Here is an 18022-nt window from a genome sequence, read left to right on the forward strand (position 1 = left end):
TTTTATGAGGAGGTCATGCCTAAATTTTATATATTTTATTATTATTATTATTATTATTATTATTATTATTCGTATCTTTTTGGATCGTTACAGGTGGTGGATGACATTCCTCCACAAGCTTGAGGAGATTAGAGTGTATTTTGCAACTATTTTGTAGACTTGAGCCATTTTTTGTAAAGTAGCATCTTGAAATGTGACGAGCCCCTTTCTAATGCGTTTAGAAAACGAGACTTTTTAACGCGAGAGGTCGCTTCGCAAGGTCAAAATATGAATGTGGTTTTCGAAGCCTTTCTAGTCAAATTTACATTTATAAAAACCACTACTACAACTAATGAAGTATAGCGAGTAGTGATCGTCCACAGAGATTATATGTGTTGGAATTTAACTTTGACTTTAGCGTATCAATTGATTGCAAAAGAAAGAGATTGGTTTGATTAAACTAAGGTGCAATAAAATTAAAATGTAATTAAGGTAAACTAGTGAGAGATATGGATTTAAGAGATATGAAGAGAGGTCTTAGGGTGTTGGAATCAACACTAAGCTCATGTAATTAACCACTTGCTTTCCATTAATGAGGAATACATTGTTGTGAGCAAAATACGACTGCCAATTGCAATATAAAACATGAACCATCAAATTAGAGAATGAATTGTCTACATAACCGACAAATAAACTATACGTAGCACAACCCATCAATTATAAGCATGACCCATCGAATTAGTAACAATTGTAGCACACATCAATCTAGAGAATCATGGAATTTGCAATAATAAGCCATGGAATATCAAATCAAGTATCGATTGTCTCCTACCTACAAGCATGAATTAAATTGTAGAATAACCCATCAAATATAAGAATAATCCATCAAATTAATTGATAAACCCATCTAATGAAAACCCATGTCTAGCTATCACTAGATTCTCAATTAACTACACATAGACATGCAATTAATATAGAATAACTAATGTAGAGATCAATTCCCAAATAATCACACATAAGATAACATGTAATCACAAAGAGAATCAATAAGAAGAATTAAACCATATGAATCATGTGAGACATAATTCCTAATTTAATCACACATAGACATATAAATAAACTAGAGAATTAATAGGAAGAATTAGACCATAGAAATCATAGATATATACCAAGATTTATTTAATTCACAAGGTTAGAACACTAATCACAACAATATATATATATATCCCAAAAAATAGAAACACAAGGGTTTGGATTACACAAGACTTAAGGCTCATCCAAGCCCTAAGTGTAGATCTAGCCAATCATAGAGGAGGTGGATGTGGTCATGAAACCCTCAAGGGTAAGCTCCAAATATGGCTCCATCTTCTTCTTCTTCTTCTTTGAAGCTCTAACGAGAGAGAGTGAATGGATCTAGAGATGTGTTCTTGAGATGTGCCTCCACTTCCCTCTTCTCCTCTAACCCTAATCTCTAATTTTCTAGAGAAAGAGTAATAAAAATATAGAAATTACAATGAAATATATCAACCTCTCTATAGAAATGGTTGAATCCGTCTTATATACAAGGCTTTGAGAGACCAAATATGTGAGAACTCGGCCCTAGAATCTTCCCTTACAAGCTCTGCCCGAGTTGGGTCGAAATGAGATTCAGATCTGGTTTTTAATAACTTTCGCGAATAGTTCGATCGATTAAAGAAAAGTTCGATCGATCAGAGTTGGTTCGATCGATCCAACTTTTCTCAGATCGATCAGACTTTTCTCAGATCTATCCAACTTGGCAGTTTTTCAGTATCAGCCTTATTTTTCTCCAAATCAGCTTCCTTTTGCTCCAAATCAGCCTCCTTTTGCTCCAAATTCTCACAAAGACTTAGTTTGACTCCAAAAAGGCATTAAGAAGCCATTTTTAGCCCGTTTTAACTTTATTGACCTAAAAAGGGAAATAACACGAAATTAGTCTAAAACGAAAAAATAAGATAGATAAAGGTCCTAGAATGTTCAAACTTAAGGGGTTTAAATGCGCACTTTTCAGCGCTCATCACACCCCCAAACTTAAGTATTGCTAGTCCCTTACAATGAACTACAAAGTAAAGGAATGAAATGAACAACTAAACAATTATGAACTAGAAAGCAATAAATGGATAGCGCCACTTTTGTAGGGAACACAATTGTATTTAGCATATGTCACAAGCCTTTTAAACTCTTAGGTTACCCCTAGTGGACGAGTGAAGTCTCATGAGGGTTTCCAGAAATGATACCCACAAACATTGATCTCATTTTCACAAAAGAGACACCAATATTTCAAACAAGTATTAGGAGAAAACTACCTCAAGTATGCAATTTTTCAACCATTTCCAAGCAATCTCCCAAATCTCAATATTAAGCAAACAAGTATGGTCCTCCACACATCAAGAAAATGATCATGCAAATCAAACAACTCTAGAATCCTTTTTGAGTGAACCGGCATCAAGTATGCTGCTATCTTAGCCAACTAAAGAAATGATCACATTCTTATCCTCAAACGAGCACACAAATCTAGTACCCTCATGATCAATTTTTTTTTTTTTTTTTTTTTTTTTTTTTTTTTTTTTTTTTTTCTATCCTAAGGATCAAAGATGGAAACATGGTGCAATGTGTTGATCTATTAAGCTTTCTAGCGATCCATGAGGTCGAGCGTTAGGTCAATAACTCCCAAACCAGACGGCTTTAGGGCACTAGGTGTTCAAACACCCCTAAGGACTTACAAATTCAAACCAGCTAGGCTACAAATCAAAACAAGCTCCATTTAATCATTTCCCACTTCTCACCTTTTGGGAGAAGTCCTCACTTTTTTGTTGCTTTTGCAACAAATTTTTTTTTTTTTCAAGTTATTAACCTAAAGTTTGGGCCCTCCACCTTTCGGCGCGAGAAATTCAGTACTTGATGAGGCTAGAATCTCGGCTACTCAATGAAAAGGGTTTGTTATCCACTTTTATCTAGATGAAAGCTTTCAATGCACTACTAGCTCAATTGGGATATAACCAATTCAATAGTCAACAAAGCATGTACCCCACAAATGAATGCTAGTGTGCGCCTCTGCTAGTGTAGAATCCTAGAGTAAATCTCAAAACAATCACAAAATCAACATGATGTGGACCACAAGTGCAAACAAGATATCAATCTATTGAAAAATTTACCCCTAAATGGTATCCACATGGCATATAAGGAGTATTGGACTCTCAAGTCAAGCAATTTTTAAATTTTAAGCAATATAGTCCTCAAAAGATCAAAATCATAGCTAACATGGATCTCAAATCTCAATCATGCAATTAAGTCTCAAACTTATGTAGAATGCCACAAAGTCACCTTACCCCCAAACTTAAACCGCACATTGTCCTCAATGTGCAATGAGAACAATGGAAAAGATGGAAAGAGTATACCGTGGTGGCAAAAACATAAAGCCCGACAATGATTCAATATGAAAAAGGTCTCCCCCAAACTTGGAATCAACAACCTATTTGAATAACCACACTAGCAAACTCACATCAAATATCAAATGGGATAAGAATAATCAAATCATGCATTCTAAGGCAATATAACACAAGATGAAAGAGAGATATGAGATCAAGCCATAGTTAAAGCATTAAAGTATCATGACTACACATAAGGGCACAAAGGTGAAAAGTTTTTATATTTTTCTTTTTATGAAAGCATGTATATACAAAATGCTAGAAAATAAAGAATCAAATGCATGAACAAAATGCAAAAAGAAAAATAAAGAAGGTAAAATGTAATGAAAGAATATGTACAATGCAAGAAATGAAAAGTAAAAAGTAAGAAATGATGCAAGAACAAAATAATGAAAAATAAAAATAAAAACACTTTTTTTTTTTTTTCTGAAAACATGAAAAGAAAAATGTACAAAGTGGGTGCTAAGTTTAACGTCTCTAGCAAGACGGAATACTACTTTGAAAAACAGTTTTTTTTTTTATTAATTAATTAATTATTATTATTATTTTTTTTGTTAGATAAAACAAATATGAACACAAACAAAAATAATAAAAAATAAATAAAAAGGCAAGTAAATAAAAATGTAAGGAAATAAAGAATGCAAAGAAATAATAATTTATTTTTTTTATTTTTATTATTATTTTTTTTGTGGAAAAAGAAAAATAAAAATAAAAATAAAATAAGAATAGAAAGAGGAAAAAGTCAAAAAGTCAAAGGGGCAAAGTTGTGATTGATCGAAGGATAATCGATCTAAACTCGATTGATCGAAGATGTAAACACCTGCAGACAAGCTCGATCGATACACAAAGAGGTGAAAAATGCAGAGCTCTAAAAAATTTCTAAGTATGGAATGAAGATCGATTTGAGTAATCTCGATCGATCTTGGAACACTCAGATCGATCTGAAATGAAATTCGCTCGATATACAGAGAGCTGATTTCTGCAGAGAGGTTCGATCGATCGAAGGGACATTTGTGATCGATCGAACTAGCACCAAATGCCTAATTTTGAGATAAAAGTGCAGAAAATCCAATGCTAAGCCCCAATGATGGTAACAAGAATAGAGATTGAAAAATAAATGGAAAAATGTACACAAGAATGACAAATAAAAACAAATTAGGGAGGAGTAGAGTTTTAAAACTCTACGAATACTAGTGTTTATGCCTAACATGCATGAAAATCTTCAATGAAGCTCAATGGAACATATCTAGACGCCGCAAGAAGTGAAAGATAAAAAGAAATGGGAGAGGAATAGAGTTGAAAACTCTACGAATGCTAGTGTTTAACGTCTCTAGCAAGACATTGGGCCAGCTCACTAATCAAAATAGTTAAAAACCAGATATGAAACATCCTTATTGATCCTCTTTTCACTTTTCTCATTTAATGTCCCACTTACAACAATGAAATCATCCTCCAAAAGAAGGACTTGAAAAGAAATGAAAAAAATGATATTGTTCCTTTCATCCACGGTCTTGAAACTAAAATCAATCATGGTTAGTCTTGCCTCTTTGTTGTGTTCTTGAAACACATTCAAATGATCATTCACTTTGATAATTGGTGAGACAATGTTTTTCAAAGACTCATTTGGAATATCAAGAAACACCTTCTCTTCATCCCTCTTCTCTTCCTCAAAAATAACCATCTCCTCACTTTTCAAGTTAGCTAAGGAGTCTATTAGAGAGTTCACTTCATTTATAGAGCTTTCAAGGTTAAAACCACAATTTTCATACATTTTTAGAAGGCACTCCTCAAGAGGGCCATTAGAGATAATAGAAGGAATGCTCTCTTTTACGAGTTCCTCCTCCTTCTTTCCTACCTCAAATGTGGTCAACATCTCTTCACTCTCTAAAGTAGCAATGGCCGAGATAAAATCATGATCAAAACAAGGAAAGTTCTCATTAATCATATTATGCTCTATTGGATTAGCCACTAACTCACTTGCCACTTCATTCTCTATACAAGATAGAGTGCTAGACATTAGCTCACTTGCTACTTCTTCATCTTCACTCTCATCATCCTCATCTATATACATTGAAGTTCTTGCCATTTTTTCATTTGCCTCTTCCTCCTCCCCTTGACGAGAAAGAGTACTTACAATTTGCTCAACTTGAGCTTCTAACTTGGCTAAAGTTTGAGAATGAGAATGAATAAGTGGAGTATGTGAAATATGCACATCAAGTAAAGCTAACACTTTATCTTCAAATCCGGGTGAGTACCTAGAAGGTGGTGGAGTTGGTTTATCATAAAATGGTGGGGGAGGGTAATAGTCACAAAAAGGATAATGAGAATAGTCAAGTCAATAATAAGATGATGCATGTTGAAATGAATTGGACTCAACCTCATAAGGATTAAAATATGGTGGAGGGACATAAGGTGAGGGGAAGTAATTTTCCTCTAAACTTGGATCAAACAATGGCTCCATCCACATTCAAAATCCAAATGCAACAAATAATAGCCTCCATAAGGGCCGATGCTTGGACAAAAATTTAAGCAATATAATAAGCCTCAACAAGGGCTATCACAAGCATGCAAAGAAGTGCACAATTAAAATACAAAAGTTCCAAAAATTGCTCACAAAGGTCCTTAAGCAACTTCAAATTTTAATATTAACTTTAAGCTCCAACAATTGTTTCAAGTTCCAAAGTTTGCCTCTCTTGTAGTCAAGTACCTAATTGACAAATAATATCAAGAATGAGAAATGAATATACAGTGAAAAATAAAATAAAAAAAGAAAGCAATCAAATGAACATTATTGTCTAGTCTAACTCCAATAAAACCGTTAATCCCCGGCAATGACACCAAATTTGACGAGGCCCTTTCTAATGCGTTTAGAAAACGAGACTTTTTAATGCGAGAGGTCACTTCGCAAGGTCAAAATATGAATGTGGTTTTGGAAGCCTTTCTAGTCAAATTTACATTTATAAAAACCACTACTACAACTAATGAAGTACAGCGAGTTGGGATCGTCCACAAAGATTATACGTGTTAGAATTTAACTTCAACTTTAGCGTATCAATTGATTGTAAAAGAAAGAGATTGGTTTGATTAAACTAAGGTGCAATAAAATTAAAATGCAATTAAGGTACACTAGTGAGAGATAGGGATTTAAGAGATATGAAGAGAGGTCTTAGGGTGTTGGAATCACCACTAGGCTTATGTAATTAACCACTTGCTTTCCATTAATGGGGAATACATAGTTATGAACAAAATGCGACTACCAATTGCAATATTAAGCATGGACCATCAAATTAGAGAATGAATTGTCTACCTAACCGACAAATAAACTATATGTAGCACAATCCATCAATTCTAAGCATGACCCATCAAATTAATAACAATTGTAGCACACATCAATCTAGAGAATCATGAAATTTGCAATAATAAGCCATAGAATATCAAATCAAGTATAGAGTGTCTACCTACCTACAAGCATGAATTAAATTGTAGAACAACCCATTAAGCATAAGAATAATCCATCAAATTAATTAACAAACCCATCTAATGAAAATCCATGTCTAGCTATCATTAGATTCTCAATTAACCACACATAGACATGCAATTAATATAGAAAAACTAGTGTAGAGATCAATTCCCAAATAATCACACATAAGACAACATGTAATCACAAAGAGAATCAATAGGAAGAATTAAACCATATGAATCATGTGAGACATAATTCATAATTTAATCACACATAGACATGTAAATAAACTAGAGAATTAATAGGAAGAATTAAACCATAGAAATCATAGATATATTGTGACGTTTCCAATTTTCTACATTTTCATTTTTCCAGTAATTCGTTGATGCAAGGGTATTTCGGTCTTTTCACGTTTGTGTACTGGTTTTTAGTTGGGTCCATTACACTTTGTGCATTTTAATTTATGTGGATTAAGTGGTATTTGTATGTGGTGCATTTATATGTGTGAGGTGTAAAATGAAAGAAAATGAAAAGAGAAAAGAAATTTAAAAGTGGTGGGACCCACCACTATATCAAGAGTGGTCTAGAGACCACATTTCCAACCCTCATTCTCTCTCCCCGCTGAATCTCTCTCTCACTCTCTTGTTGTGCTTTTTCTTTTTCTTTTCTCTTTCAATCTTTGAATGAGGGTATCTCACTCAATACTTGGTGGATTTAAGTGCCGTTTGAGGCAAAACGAAGAGCACGATGAGCTTTACGCACTAATACTAGAAATTTCAGCTTTGGTGCCCTTCTTGGATTTTGAAATTTCGAGACCCATTTCAAGGGTTTTGCTCAATCTAGAGGTAGGGGATCTTAATCCACAATTTTCTTGCTCCTATGTGAATTACATCTTTTAAATTGTTGCAAGACATGCTTATTTATGCTAGTTGTAGTTTAAAGTAGTTAGAACATGTCTATGTGGTTATGTGAGAACTTGTATTAAATGTTTTATGTGGAAAACTTGCCTATGTGATGATTTAAATATGTTCGTTGTGCTAGATGTATTGTTGTATAAAAGCATGTTGATATTTCTTAAGAAATTCTTGTGAAATTATGCCTTACTTACTTAAATTGAGTTGGTTGTGAAATGATGAATATATTCATGGTATTGATGCACTTGTGCACTTACATTGGGCATGAAATGGGAGAATTTGTTTTGAAACAAAAATGGGGAATTTTGGGAAAGTGATATGATGAAATGGCTTTGTGAAAACCCGGTCACCGCGGGGGTACCAAAGGGCCTGAGTGTTAATATAGCCTAGAGGGGACTAGGGAGTTGCCCTAGCGTGGTTAAGCTAGCTGGGCCCATAATAACGCCGCGGGGGTAATAAGGGTTAGGGACACTAGCCAATCCTACTCTCGTGTCGTTGCGGGGTCACCAAAGGGCGGGTTATATTAACAGTTTGAAAGTGATGGTTTTGGAAATGAAAATGGAGAGCGACATCGGCATGCATTTTGCATTCCATGGCATTGCATTGTTTGTACTTTAGTTGGTTGGAATGTTGTATTATCCCGACCTTGTATGATCCCCATTCCTATTGATCTATTCTTTGTATGGATTCACAAGGACGCAAGATGCGTGTCTTAAGTGCTACCTACTGAGCTTTATACTCATCCTATTATTTAATAATTTTTTTTCAGGAAACGGGAAAGAAGTGGCGGATGACTTTCCACCACAGGCCTAATTTGGATTAAAAGACTTCTTTTTGCTATTTTTGTATTAAGTCCCATATTTTTGTAAAATCTTAGTTTGTTATATTTGTTATAGAGATTTGTGAGCTCTTGTTATTGTAACTATATTTTGGGATTGTAATTATGATAATTTGGACTAAACGGTATATAGATGTTCCACCATGAGATGAGCCATGTTGAGGTATAATGAACGGAAGGATGGGATGTTGGAGTATATTAATTGTATTATGTGTTGGGACAGGTTGGAGGTGTTTTGAAAGGCCAAGAAGGGCTATTGCGTTTTTTTTTATTTGAGCAGGTGGTTGTAGTCCCCTTTTTAGGGGAGGTCATGCCAAATTATTATTTTTTTAAATGGTATCAGTTTAGGGTCATTACAAAATGGTATCGGAGCAATGGTTCGAAAACCTTAAGACGACGGGTAAGGTTGACCTAAATAGGACTTGAGTTGATTTGGATTTGTTGCATGTTAAAGTGTTTATTGTTTTGAGAAGTACACTTACTTGCTTAGTTGCTTACGTGTATATGGTTTTGAAAAGCATGCTTACCTGGGTACTTGCTTATTTGCTTACATGATTACATGTTTGTATGTTATATGTGTGTAGTACTGACTTAAATGATCCATGAGTAAGTGTTATGGGTTCAACATGTAATCGTTAAGCTTGCGCACTTCTGTGTTGTATTAATTCTGTGAGTTATCACCTATGAACGGGGTAGGTATCAGTATTGTGAGCAAGGGTGATGTGAATAGCACAATCTTCTGGGTCTGGTTTGATCTGAATGCGTTGTTCCACTAGAAGTTTTTTTTTTTTTTTTTTTTTTTTTTTTTTTTTTTTTTTTTTTCTAGAGACTGGCAATGGTGAAGAGGTTTGATCTTAGGTGTTATCCGGGACAGAAGTCCTTATTTTCTTGCACGGGCGAGAATTTATGTTGTGTTTCCTCGGTGTGTTGAGTGGACTTTTGGGGTGATGGATTAGTAGGGTATGGTGTAAGAGTCATGAAATCATTTTGTGTAAGTAAAGTTGATTAGATGTCAATGGACGTGAGGTGGCATGCAGTGTATGACTTGTGAGGTTCTAGTGCTGTATGGGTTGAGTAAGGTTTGTATTTGGATTTTTATTTAGAAGTTCACTAATGTTAAGGTTGAGAGTTGTCCCTTAGATTACTGTTTGGGAATAAAATTTGAGGTTGATCTTAAGTTAGCGACGGGATGAGTAGGTTGCACCTTTTGTTATGATTTCCAGTGACGAAGGCAGAAACTAAGTGTGATGTTGTTTGGTGATCATAGAGTATTGGTCACAGATTGTATTGAGCCAGGATGAGGAGTGACCTCTTGGGCTTGGTGGCCTGTTCTATTTGATTTATTTGTTTTGTGGCCTTATGGGTGGGTATGTGTGAGCATGTGCAGGTGGCACCAGAGGGCTACCATACTAAGCGAGCTACGGGCACACAACTCAGATGAAATCGATGTGGACATTCCATTGTGTTGGATAGTAATTGTACTGTTTGGTTGGGTAATGATAGTGTTGGGGGTGTAAGAGTAGTATACCCTTTTGTTTGGTGAAATAGGTTAGTTGTAAGTGTAACTTGAAGGTCCAATTAGATACTAATGAGAGACCATTGTTTTATAGTCGTCGTCTGCTATAGTTTATGTGATTGACCATATAGTGTAGTGTTTGTTTTCCTCTTAGGGACTGTTTCTGTAGTGTACCATGTATGATTCTTTTCTTGTGACGGGTTGTTGCCTATAGTGTTGGGCATCACAAGTAGTGTGTGTTTCATGTTGGGTTAGTATCACTCTTGAATGAGCGGTTGGTTAGTAGAGGCTTGTTGATGCCAAGGGATTAAAGTGGTGTAGTTGTTTTGGGAATGATGATCATGGGGGTGTTAGTACTTGAGGTTCCTGTATTGGAGAATAAGTCAGTTTAGGGGTGATCCCAGTATTCAAGAAGACAATAGTGATTGATCGCATTATTGATAGTTTTGAGAAGATAGTTGGGTGTTAAGCATTTTGGATTCTTATGTTCATTTTTGTTTGAGGATTTGTTGGCAAGGCATTGCCATGTTGAATGTTCTTTTCTAGTGGTAAATAGTGGTTGTTATGGGGAGCAGTGAGAGCTATGCTTGTTCTTTGTTTACGATGATATTATCTTAAGGATGTTCGAGGAAAGATCATTTTGAAGTGACTTGATGGTCTGATGGGATAATAGGTTTGAACAGTTGTTGGAATAAGTGACAATGGAAGTGTTATGATGTCATGGTGTGATGTTTAATGCTGATGAAAACGTTGGTTTTTGGTATGATCCGAAGATGGATTAGAGATCATGAGTGTTGTTGTATGTTGTTAGGTAAGTGATGGGAAGTGTGTGCCAGTTGAAGCGATTGTGGACGGCTTAGTCCTTAGAGCCAACAAGAGTGGTGTTGCCGGATAGGCATCTTTTTCTTTTGAGGAGTCAATGGACAGTCGTGATTGAGGTTACGAGTCTTGAGTGTACGGTATTCGAGGTAGTGACATCTAGGAGAACGAATGTGGAATAGGTGGTAAAATGTTATTTTTTTGACTTAAAGGTTGTCATTTGGAGTAACAGTTTTTCGATGGGAGCGGACGCAGTGTCCAATGTACAGTGATGGTTCTTAGTGTTAGTATGTTAAGGGCGTTGGTGCTTTTATCTAATTACTTTTGGTTAGCATAGTGTTGCAGAGAAATCTGTATGAGGTTTTTGTGTTAATTGTGCAGGACGACGGTCCGATAATGGGCGAGATCGCTTAGATTAGTGCTCGTGGTTTAATTATGCGTTCCAAGTTGGTTCTTCTCCTTGGGTTTAAGGAGTTCAGTTCATCTCAGGTGAGAATGGGTGCTCATAGTTGGATGACTAGTGAGTAATATATGATAGGATGTCTGGTTCATTAAGGTACGAGTTGTTGGTCTCTTGTGAGAGCGGGGTTTATTACCCTTCCGTTTGTTCTAGTCTTGGAAAGGACGTCGTTGTTGTGGGTCTTGTCTATGCTTAGGAGTTGTACGCGTCCGTGGACGGACGGATTTGTGAGTAGGTGTTGCGCTGCTAGAATTTGACGATTGAGGTTCTGATTGAAGGGGGTCGACTTACTTCTACAGAGGGAGGTATAACCTTTAGCTTTGTAGTGTTTGTTTTGAGAATGGTTTTGACTGGTAGGATATGAGGCATGGGTTACGGATTAGGGATTGTGTTTCTGTTATTGGTACTAGCGGTGATGGCTAGGAAATGTGTCGTGAATCGCAATTTGAGGATAATTGGGTGATGTGATGTGACTCATGTATTTGGATGTTTTTAGAAGTGATTGATTCTAGTAGTGTCTTGAGGACATGTGTTGGAATTGTTGAATGTTATGTAGTTAGAGAATGATTATGGAATTCCATTGGGAATAATAGGAATGATTGATCTTGGGTTTTAGACCTTAGGTATGAGATAGTTGCATTGTATATTTTGACGAGGTTAGAATTGGATTGGATGATGTTATGGAGTTGTTTAGCTGGTATAGGTATTATGAGAAAATTAGAGAAAGTTGATGTTGGTTGGTGATTGGGACATTGGTGCCGCATTGTCATGTTTATTATGGTTATGTGATTGTGTTAAGATTAAAATTTTGAGAGTAGGTGTATAACTGTATAATTTTTAAGGTTATGTAGAACGATGGATTGATTAGAAAGTGGATCTTGTGGTAGCTTTGTAGACTGTGTGAGATTGTGTTTGAGGTTTAGACCTGAGGACAGGGACGATGTCTATGTCGAGATCGGATTGAGGATGAGAATGGTCTGGCCAACCATTTCTCCTGAATCAATCCTTCTTTGGCACGATGTCGGGTCAAAGGTTAATGATCATTCCGACTTGTTAATGATTGTGAGAGTATGGTACTGTACATTGTGTGGGCGTGACAATGTAGACTTACATGATTTATCTTGAGTGACGAAAGGTGTTAGGTGGTATTGGGTGTTTGATAACGGGTTAGTGGTACAATCATTAATTATTAAAGATCGTGTTTCGAGAAATTGTGCCTTGAGTGCAGGATAGTATGCTTATTGATTTGGTGATAAATGTATATGTAGTTATTGGAGGACTCATTGTTTGATCATGTTGAAGTTGTTAAGTGTAATGATTGTTGTATAAGTATGATTAGTATTTGTTGGTACGGTTATGTGGTGGTGTAGCTCCTTCTTGGATAGTAAGTGTTTGGTCTGTCAGAGACGTATGGACTAGAGTTGAAATGGATTGAGAGATGGACATGATTCCTTGTTTGTGGTTTGGTGTGTGTTCTTTAGAGGATGAGTTATGGTTGGATGTCGTCTTAATTGGTAATTTGGTGACCGTTTATCTTTTGGGCTAGGAGCCTTTCGTGGCAGTGTTGAGTGGACCGATGTCCATTATGAGTCAGGCGTATGGTCCGGTCGGTCTTGTGTTGTGACGTGGTAAGAGTTGGGTAACTGTATTAGTTTCTGTGGTGGTATTGGTGACATCCAAAGTCAAAGGTAGTAATGTCGGTGGGTTTATAATCTCGAGGTTTTGTGAGGTATTCTTAGAGATTTGTGGCTGTGGACCTTCTTCTTAAGGAGGGTAGATTTCGAGGACGAAATCTCTTTAAGGAAGGTAGATTGTGACGTTTCCAATTTTCTACATTTTTCATTTTGCTGGTAATTCGTTGATGCAAGGGTATTTCGGTCTTTTCACGTTTTGTGTACGGGTTTTTGGTTGGGTTCATTGCACTTAAAGCATTTTAATTTATGTGGATTAAGTGGTATTTGTATGTGGTGCATTTATATGTGTGAGGTGTAAAATGGAAGAAAATGAAAAGGGAAAAGAAATTGAAAAGTGGTGGGACCCACCACTATATCAAGAGTGGTCTAAAGACCACATTTCCAACCCTCATTCTCTTTCCCAGCTGAATCTCTCTCTCACTCTCTTGTTGTGCTTTTTCTTTTTCTTTTCTCTTTCAATCTTTGAATGAGGGTATATCACTCAATACTTGGTGGATTTAAATGCCGTTTGAGGCAAAACGAAGAGCACGATGAGCTCTACGCACTAGTACTAGAAATTTCAGCTTTGGTGCCCTCCTTGGATTTCGAAATTTAGAGACCCATTTCAAGGGTTTTGCTCAATCTAGAGGTAGGGGCTCTTAATCCACAATTTTCTTACTCCTATGTGAATTACATCTTTTAAATTGTTGCAAGACATGCTTATTTATGCTAGTTGTAGTTTAAAGTAGTTAGAACATGTGTATGTGGCTATGTGAGAACTTGTATTAAATGTTTTATGTGAAAAACTTGCCCTATGTGATGATTAAAATATGTTCATTATGCTAGATGTATTGTTGTATATATTTCTTAAGAAATTTACTTAAATTGAGTTGGTTGTGAAATGATGAATATATTCATGATATTGATTCACTCATGCACTTACATTGGGCATGAAATGGGAGAATTTGTTTTGAAACAAAAAGGGGGAATTTTGGGAAAGTGATTTGATGAAATGGCTCTGTGAAAACCCGGTCGCCGCAGGGGTACCAAAGGGCCTGAGTGTTAATATAGCCTAGAGGGGACTAGGGAGTCGCCCTAGTGTGGTTGAGCTAGCTGGGCCCCATAATAACGCCGCAGGGTTACCAAGGGTTAGGGATACTAGCTAATCCTACTCTCGTGTCGCTGCGGGGTCACCAAAGGGCGGGTTATATTAACAATTTGAAAGTGATGGTTTTGGAAATAAAAAAGGGGAGCGACATCGGCATGCATTTTGCATTCCATGGCATTGCATTGTTTGTACTTTAGTTGGTTGGAATGTTGTATTATCCCGACCTTGTATGATCCCCATTCCTATTGATCCATTCTTTGTATGGATTCACAAGGACACAAAATGCGTGTCTTAAGTGCTACCTACTGAGCTTTATGCTCACCCTATTATTTAATAATTTTTTTTCAGCAAACGGGAAAGAAGTGGCGGATGACTTTCCACCACAGGCCTAATTTGGATTAGAAAACTTCTTTTTGCTATTTTTGTTTTAAGTCCCATATTTTTGTAAAATCTTAGTTTGTTATATTTGGTATAGAGATTTGTGAACTCTTGTTATTGTAACTATATTTTGGGGGTGTAATTATGATAATTTGGACTAAACGGTATGTAGATGTTCCACCATGAGATGAGCCATGTTGAGGTATAATGAACGGATGGATGGGATGTTGGAGTATATTAATTGTATTATGTGTTGAGACAGGTTCGAGGTGTTTTGAAAGGCCAGGAAGGGCCATTGTGTTTTTTTTATTTGAGCAGGTGGTTGTAATCCCCTTTTTAGGGGATGTTATGCTAAATTTTTGTTTTTTTAAATGGTATTAGTTTAGGGTCATTACATATATACCAAGATTCTTTAAATTCACAAGGTTAGAACACTAATCAAAACAATATATATATAAATTCCCAAAAATAGAAATGCAAGGGTTTAGATTACACAAGACTTAGGGCTTATCCAAGCCCTAAGTGTAGATCTAGCCAATCATGGAGGAGGTGGATGTGGTCATGAAACCTTTAAGGGTAAGCTCCAAACATGGCTCCATCTTCTTCTTCTTCTTCTTTAAAACTCTAGAGAGAGAAAGAGTAAGTGGATCTAGAGATGTGTTCTTGAGATGTGCTTCCACTTCTCTCTTCTCCTCTCACCCTAATCTCTAATTTTCTAGAGAGAGAAAGTAATGAAAATATAGAAATTACAATGAAATATATCAATCTCTCTACAAAAATGGTTGAATCCCTCTTATATACAAGGCTTTGAGAGCCCAAATATGTGAGAACTCGGCCCTAGAATCTTCCCTTACAAGCTCTGCCCAAGTTGGGTCGAAATGAGATTCAGATCTGCTTTTTAATAACTTTCACGAACAGTTCGATCGATCAGAGAAAAGTTCGATTGATCAAAGTTGGTTCGATCAATCCAACTTTTCTCAGATCGATCAGACTTTTCTCAGATTTATCAGACGTTTCTCAGATCTATCCAACTTGGCAGTTTTTCAGCATTAACCTCATTTTGCTCCAAATTCTCACAAAGACTTAGTTTGACTCCAAAAAGGCCTTAAGAAGCCATTTTTAGCTCGTTTTAACTTTATTGACCTAAAAAGGAAAATAATAAGAAATTAGTCTAAAACGGAAAAATAAGATAAATAAAGGTTCTAGAATGTTCAAGCTTAAAGGGTTTAAATGCGCACTTTTTAGCGCTCATCAAAATGTATTAAGTTGTATGGTATGGCTTTGTAATATAACTAGGTGCTTATACTCCATAATAATGTTAATTTGGGACAAAAGTGTAAAGACTTTGTATTAATTTTTAGTTGAATGGGAAAACTGATGTCGCATTCCATTAACTTGTTGATGTAAGTGACCATGGCATGTAGAGCATTATTTTGCATTGTGTTAGGACCAGTTTTGGACTTGGATTAAGGTCACTATGGGACAATGGCGTACCTAAGTGTACAAATGTTCAACCTTAGGCTTTTCTGGGCATTTTTTTTCAGGTTCTGGACTTGGGGAACCGGTACCTTATCCGGGAACTGGTTTAAAGGATACTTTGATTCATGTTTGGGCATTCTGTCCATGTGGAATAGGTACCAAGTTTGGGAACCGGTTCCAGCCCTCCGGTGGGCTTTTTGCCCTTCACAGTTTTATCAGCTTTGATCACTTAATTTCGGACGGTCATAACTTATCCATTCTGAATCCAAATAGGATCATTCTTGAGTCCATTTTCAAGGATTTTGTGTTAGCTTTCTAATGAGACTAATCTCATCTTCAAATTCCCTTCATGTTGAGAGTTATGGCTGTTTTAGTGGAATAATATCGGAATTTCCCTTGAACCGGGTAAGGATACTTTTGGGAAATCATAATCGATGACTGTAGAACCTCACCGAGTGTCAGGGTATGATTCAGAATGATTGTTTTAAACCTCATTTGATAAGTTTAAGGATGGATTATCCTCTTACATTGTAAAATGACCATTTTACCCCTAGTTTGTGTTCGGGTTTGGTTAAGGACTCGGTTAGCGATCCAGACCCCCGATTTAGGTCATTACAGACAATAAGGACCTAAAGCTAGTGGCAGTTGCAGCCGCTTCTCTTCTGTGCATCGCTATACTAGCATTTGGAAAGGCTCACATTCGAAGGCCTCCCAAGTACTACATCAAGACTGTACTGTACTATGTCTATAATGCCGTTTTAGTCTTAGGAGTTTTTTACGCGGTAGGTGATCTAATCAAGACACTCATGGAGAAGCTTGGCTGGTTCGAGTCAAGTGTAGATGTCACTCTGTCCTTTCCTGATATGAAATCAGGAAATCATTCTTGGAGGTCCTATTGATGTCATGATCAGACCTGAAAAACAAAGTTGCTCATGGCACTTGTTAATTAACAATTGTCACTTGTAGGCTTGCAGTTGCAGCTGTTTGTTTATAAGTTGTATGTTTTTTTCACTTTGCTCTTCCTTGGTCTTCTGAACTAGGAGGCAATGTGGAGGACCTAATAATTATTTGGTCTTAATAATTATTTGGAATAATGTTCAATTCTTCAAGTTGATTGTTGAATTTGAAGGGTAAACCAGCTACTGTCATTGACATTGTTTTCACATTATAGTTTTGTTGATCTATTTTTTAAGAGTCCTACATATTTGTAGACTATTAATTATCCAATAAAAAGATTTATCATAATGGTTGGTTATTTTCCAAGTAAAATAGAACTAGCACTATAGCACAATGCACGAGGTTTTTGTCACTGCGTAGTTAGGGAAGGGTTAGACATATGCAGTCTTGCCTCTGCATGAGGCTAGACTATTGTTTAGAATGCATCATATATCTATCGTCCTGTAACTTCTCTTCTGGTTCTATATCAGTAAGCCAAGAGACAGATATAGCCTTTGGCATATTATTTGGACAAAAATGAAACTCATTGAATTGTCATTTGTGTACTGCAAAGTTTTACCATCACTGGTGTATCATTGGAAGTTCAATTACCACAACCAAATAGTCTGAAAAAATTAAGTGTGTGTGAGTACTTGAAAAAAAAAAAAAAAAAAAAAAAAAAAAAAAAAAAAAAAAACTAACTAACTAACTAACAAAATTTAAGGTTGTGTACCCTCTCAACACAACACACCACTGCTCAATTTATCATTACTATTAATATATTTTTTTGTCTCCTTTATAATAGGCACATTGTAAGGATTGCATGAGCTGGAGAGAGGAGATCACATGTCATATTAAGTAACAAAGAAAGGATAATTACCAAGCATTGACTAATCATATTGAGCCCCATACAAGGTCATTAATTATATAGGAAGATTGTTGTAAAGAAATGTGAATGTCTGATTGGATTATAAGATCTTAATTAATATTATAAATTGTTTTAAGTACCATGATTA

The sequence above is a fragment of the Cornus florida genome, unplaced genomic scaffold (assembly GCF_030987335.1).
Source record: "Cornus florida cultivar Cherokee Brave unplaced genomic scaffold, ASM3098733v1 CherokeeBrave_3.0.0_Hap2_Chr05, whole genome shotgun sequence".
Classification (NCBI taxonomy): Eukaryota; Viridiplantae; Streptophyta; class Magnoliopsida; order Cornales; family Cornaceae; genus Cornus; species Cornus florida.